Source organism: Macrosteles quadrilineatus, unplaced genomic scaffold (genome assembly GCF_028750875.1).
Source record: "Macrosteles quadrilineatus isolate MER2022 unplaced genomic scaffold, UCM_ALF_1.0 Scaffold_2__2_contigs__length_208266976, whole genome shotgun sequence".
Classification (NCBI taxonomy): Eukaryota; Metazoa; Arthropoda; class Insecta; order Hemiptera; family Cicadellidae; genus Macrosteles; species Macrosteles quadrilineatus.
Window position 1 is genome coordinate 69,707,189 of NW_026542595.1, and position 6,000 is coordinate 69,713,188.

Here is a 6,000-nt window from a genome sequence, read left to right on the forward strand (position 1 = left end):
TCATAAACAATAACTGGTCTCCTAGTTATATAACCAAAAAGTAAAGCACAACTCATGAAAATAACCCTAAAATAATAGAAACAAAATGTTGTCTACACTAGCGATCAGTGTGGACGTACATGAACTAGAAGCAAAAAAAAAGCTTCAAAATTTACAATGGGATGAGGAGTCTACTTGTGTTGCTTAGTCTATGGTGGAACGAGGCTGCATTTTATGGGGGAGTAGAGTGGTTGTCCCTCCGACACATCGCAAAGAAATATTGCTTTTGCTACATAACGAACATCCGGGGGAGTCCCGAATGAAGACTCTAGCCTGAAGCTTTGTGTGGTGGCCAGGAATGGATTCTGAAATTCAAGATACCATCAAAGATTGTTCAATCTGCCAGAAAACTCGGAAATCTGCTCCACTCGCACCGCTACAGACATGGTCATGGCCAAAATTCACATGGCAACGAGTCCACTTGGACTTTGCTTTATACGAAGGGAAAGACTTTTTAATCCTAGTTGATGGACATTCGAAATGGATCGAAATATTCTATATGATGACCACTACCTCAAAACAAACTATTGAGAAAATACGTCATTGCTTTGCAGCCTTTGGCTTGCCTTCTACCATGGTTACGGATGGAGGACCTCAATTTACTTCGCTTGAATTCCGAGAATTTGTTGAATCAAATGGTATTCACCACATTTTATCACCGGCCTATCACCCTGCATCAAACGGCTTAGCCGAACGAGCAGTGCAAACTGTCAAGGAAGCCTTCCTCAAACAAATGCTCCATGATACCAAGCATAACACGACCCGCTCTCTACAACACCGAATTGATTAATTTTTGTTTACTTACCGTACCGGAACACCCCTCACTCTACCACAGGCATATCACCATCTGAAGCAATATACAAATTCAAGCCTAGGACTCATCTTAGCCTCTTGAAGCCACACTCATTGCCTCAACGAATGCAAGATGAACAAGAAATCCTAGTAAAAGAGGCCAACAAGTACAGAGGCCAAGCTCATTCCTTTGAAGTAGGAGCAGCAGTGTATGTTTGTACTGTACGTAACGAGAAAGTAAATTGGCAGCCAGGTATCATTACTAAGGTTATAAGTCCGGTAACCTACTTAGTTAAAGTAGAGGGCCGCATTCGGTTTGTTCATGCAGACCACTTGAGGAGTAACCCATCAGGCCAAGATGACGATGACGACATTGTGATCCAATTTCCCAGGGAATTATATGAAAAAGCTCAAAAGGTCGTAACACCTCAAACGACACCTGAGAAAACCTCTGACCATGATAGTTCTCCTACCATTTCAAGACCAATTTCATCACAGAGACTTGTTAGTCCAAGACAATCACCACAACAGAGGAACAATAGTAATATTATGGAAAAGGTAGAAGAGCCTTAGTTTAGTTTCCTACGATTATCAGGAAACAGACATTCTAAGAACAATAGCATAATGGGCTATAGGGACTAAAATGAACTTTGTACCTGTCCGCCCTATAACCCATCAGAGGATGAAGCCAAGCGATAAGAGGCAGTCTCAGTCATGATCCAGGTACGTGAAGACCTATGCTAATGTTCTCAGTATATTTAACTAGCTGTAACCCGCGGGCTTTGCCCCGTTTAACTTCTTAATTTTCAAGATTATCTCGTTCGCATGGCTCAATCACGTCCTGGTTGAAGTTTGTTCGCTACGCTCACTCACCTTTAGGTTGGAGCTCGTTCGCTAAGCTCACTCACCTTTAGGTTGGAGCTCGTTCGCTGCGCTCACTTGCCTTCAGGTTAGCTCGTTCGCTACGCTAACTCGCCTCCAGGTTGAAGTTCGTTCGCTACGCTCACTCACCTTTTGGTTGCAAATTAGCTGTTGTCATAAATGTAAAAGAAATAATAGTGCTCCACCCTGTTGGTAATCCTTGTAACTTTAATGCTATTCAACATCATAGAACAGAACCAACTCGTTTAATTGAAAAAGCTGTTAAGATTCAATAATTCCATTTCTCATAAGGTTAACATGGGAAACTCCAGAGCCACTGGGGCGGAGCCCGAAAGGATTTTTGAAATAAGAATACGCCTATATGTTAATCGGGAATGTGAGCTATCATCATGCCAAATTTCAGCCCAATCCGACAAGTATTTTTCGCGTTCACTTGTCACAAACATACATCCATACATCCAAACTTTCTCATTTATAATATTAGTAGGACAAACATACATCCATACATCCAAACTTTCTCATTTATAATATTAGTAGGATATTTGTGCATTTGCCATAAGCAGAGTTTTACCTTAAACATATGTTCATTCCGGGTATAATAGTAAATAAGCAAAAAAAAGACGGTGGTAAGTGATGATCGAATTTGATTGGACACTCCAATCATCACTAGACCTGAGAGATGAATGTCAAGAATCTTGATTGCTTCCCTACTTATGTCCTACAGGCAACTGGAAGTCAGGGCCGATTTACCGAATAGGCATGGTAGGCACTTGCCTAGGCAATAATTGGCTTTTTTGGGGGGCGCCAAAAAATTGGAAAATAAAAAAATTTGATGGTTGTATTTGCATGATCGCGATTAACTTCTGATAATTCCTACCGGCCGTGTAGACATCGTAACTGTCTCCCGCGTTTGAGGCAAAATTCTGACTATTTTCCACGGTTGTGTAGACATAACTATTACCTTCCATAATCGCAGCAATATATGAACATATCCCGCGGTTGTGAGGAGATTATCATCGTCTACCACAAATGAGGCAAAATTATGATCACCCCTCGCGGCCATGAAGACATCATTAACCGTCCCCCGTGGTCGTTTGTACATAGTAATCGCCTCCCGCGATTGCGGCAAAATAATAATCATTTCCTGCCATCTTGTGGAGATCATCATCGTGTTCCGCAAATGAGACAAAATTCAGATCTTTTCCTGCGGTCGCATGGACATTATGATCGTCTTGCGCTATCGAGATAAAATACTGATCACCCCTAGTGACCTTGAAGACATAATTATATCGTACCCTGAGGTCACTTGTACATAGTCATTGCCTCCCGCTATTGCGGCAAAATGGTAATCATCTCCCACTCCCTCAGCCATGTATTGTATAGATCATCGTCTTCCGCAAATGAGACAAAATTTGGATCTTTTTCCACGGTCATGTGGACATTATCATCGTCTTGCGCGATCGCGGCATAATTCTGATCATCCCTCACGGACGTGTAGAAATTATTACTGTATCTCCCGCGGTCCTGTAGATATCGTAATCCTCTCTAACGGTTGCGAAGACATCGTAGTTATTGTTTCAAAATTATATCAAATTATTGCGGCAAAATATTAATTACATTCCGCAGTTGTGTGGCGATCATCATCGTCTTCCGGAATCGCGGCAAAATTCTTGCTGTTTCAGTTTTTGTTGTTCGTGTGGACATTATCATCGTCTTACGTGATCGCGGCAATATTCGGATCATCCCTCGCACCCGTGTGTAGACATATTGTCGTCTACCGGGGTCACGGAAACGTCACTGTTGTCATTGCGATCGCTAGGTGGATATACAAAATTCACGCATAATTGCCGGTTAAAAAAAACTCAAGCATAATTCCCGGATTTCTATGTATACAGAATGTTGTGAGATAATCTGTGTAAATGGTGTGAATTGATCTGTGTAGCTTTATTACTGACCAAGATCAGCTGTTTTATCAGCCAGGGTAATTTATTTAAAGCCAAATGATCACTACTAATCAAATGGAATCGGTTTAAAGTCGGGTGTTTTCCATAGAAAGGATTCAGCTGCGACTATCTAGAGTCACAATAATGTCTTATATTCCTTTTTACATTTATAAATGTTTTCATTTCTTTGACCGTTACATTTGTCCATTTTCTAAATCTCGAGTTTGGGCTCAAGGTGTCACGATTTTTTTGGAAAAAACTGTCAACATATGCATTTGTTTCTCTAGTAATAAGCTGCCAAAATTATAGGTAGTTAGAAACAATAGCAAATAGGCTAGAGAGGCACTATTTCTTGGTGAAATGTCTTTACAGGTTGAATTTGTCTAGCCCTAAACTCAGGGCTTATGTCCGTCGGTTCCTCTGGGGGATAAACCTTAACCCTCGGTTCTACTGTAGGAGCAAGAACAATAGGAGTTAGTGTAGAATTACCTGCTACATCTAATTGTATATTTCTGTTTAATTCTTTCCTCTCAGATGTTTTAATTCACTAGAATTTGGTTGGTCTGTAACCGTTATCACTACCACTTGAGAAGCCTGTTGCCGAGCTTTTAGAGTCAGATTCATACGGTGGAATGTCAAATTCAAAGTCACTTACGGGATCATCAGCATCTTCTACCACTTCAGATTCATCACTAACATCATCATCAAGATAACGTCTAATGTCACTGCAATTCATTTTACAATATTACACTACGCAAACGCTAATACACAACTAAGTGAACGCGGTGACTCACTAGCAGAAGCAGACACATCTTTCGTTGTTTACATTACATAGAACATGCAGTAAGCATCGAGAGACAGGCATTGGCAGAAAGATCGTAGTCTGCCGATTACAGATATCTCCCTGTGAATTAGAGAAGACTATTAACGAATAACATATGTGAACCCGTTCTTTACCATTTCCATAGTTCATTCCTTTGTTTACTCACTCACCATTGATTTAAGAAACATAGTAACATAGTTACAGACATTTCTTTAATTTTAGAAATAAGAGTTTACTGTGAACACTTAGTTGAATGTATATTCTTCTTGGTTTAAATAAAGTAGCAGGGTAGCTAAAAACAACCACTAAATTTATCAGAATGTCAAAAAATCTATGTTGAGGGAGAGTTCACTTATTTTAAGTAAGGCCTAATGACACAACTCTGTTGTATGAACATGTAAGTGAATAATTATTACTGTAAGTACCGGTACCTGTGCAAAAAGTAAACGATATAACCAAACCCAGCTCAGTACAACCCAATTGAATAATTAACTAACTATAGTAAGTATTAGAAAATCTATTATAAAAATCAAAGGGTAGACTTCCCTATCTGTTGTCAAAAACGACCGAATGAAAATATCAATCGACATATATCGATTATTTCATTTGATATATCGGGGTACAGTTTCTTAACTGGGCTACGCTAATATTGATTGAAACTATCAAGTTGAAAATATTGATTAATAATCGATATTTTTAAATATATCTGTCATAAAATAAAACTAACCTAACCTAACCAACCAAACTTGCTGATGGTGAAAAAATCGCATGAAGGTTTACTAATCGAATCGATAGTTTCAATCGATATTAACGTAGCCCAGTTAAGAAACTGTACCCATCGTTTGGTTAGTTAGGATGAAATAATCAATATATCGAATAATTTTTCATTTGGTTGTTTTTGACAACAGATACAAAGTGTACCTAAATCAAATTAACTGGTATTTTAGTCTTTTATCGAAATTATTTTGCTTTATTTCATAACAAAATGTAATAATAATTGTGTAGATAGATGTAGCTTTATAAGTCAGGCTAACAAAACATTGGCGGCCTATTTCTAAACTTGCGAGATTGACAACTGTTTAGGTTACCTATGCCCTACCATAAATGGTACTTAGGCCAGATGAATTTGATGCAAAGTCTGTGAATCCAAATAAAAATTGTGTGATTGAGTAAAATTAAAAATTAAATCATGTTAATTTTAAATTTATAACCTGCTCAGTCCTTGATACAAAACAATAATAGTATCAGATAAGCGACAAAGACACCGACAACACTGAAATGAACTCTCGACTCCGACTGGACTGACACATTTGTTCACAAATTTTATAGCCAAGGGGAGAAGGCACTGAGCTATGTGGGAGAAGGGCAATTTCAGATGGTCATAGATTATTAGAAGTGCTGGTTAATATAATAAATGCATCACTTGATGAAGGCACAATGCCGACTCTGCTAAAAACTGCTATTATAAGACCTGTTTATAAATCAGGTTGCCACAATTCATACCAGAACTATCGCCCAATA

The 6,000-nt window shown here is 38.8% G+C and overlaps 1 protein-coding gene across 5 annotated transcripts in view; it reads right to left on the minus strand.

Moving 5' to 3' along the window:
• The window catches only part of LOC128985560 (glucosamine-6-phosphate isomerase), a 34,292-nt gene extending 28,507 nt beyond the window's left edge, over positions 1-5,785 (minus strand). For 2 of the 5 annotated variants that reach the window (XM_054405160.1, XM_054405164.1), the window contains exon 1: positions 5,568-5,761. The gene's annotated coding sequence lies outside the window, so the exon portion shown is untranslated. Of the gene's footprint in view, positions 1-4,145; positions 4,164-4,450; positions 4,469-5,567 lie in introns of those variants that run through there. The other 3 variants (XM_054405161.1, XM_054405163.1, XM_054405162.1) reach the window with 3 other exon arrangements.
• Positions 5,786-6,000: the final 215 nt, after the last annotated feature.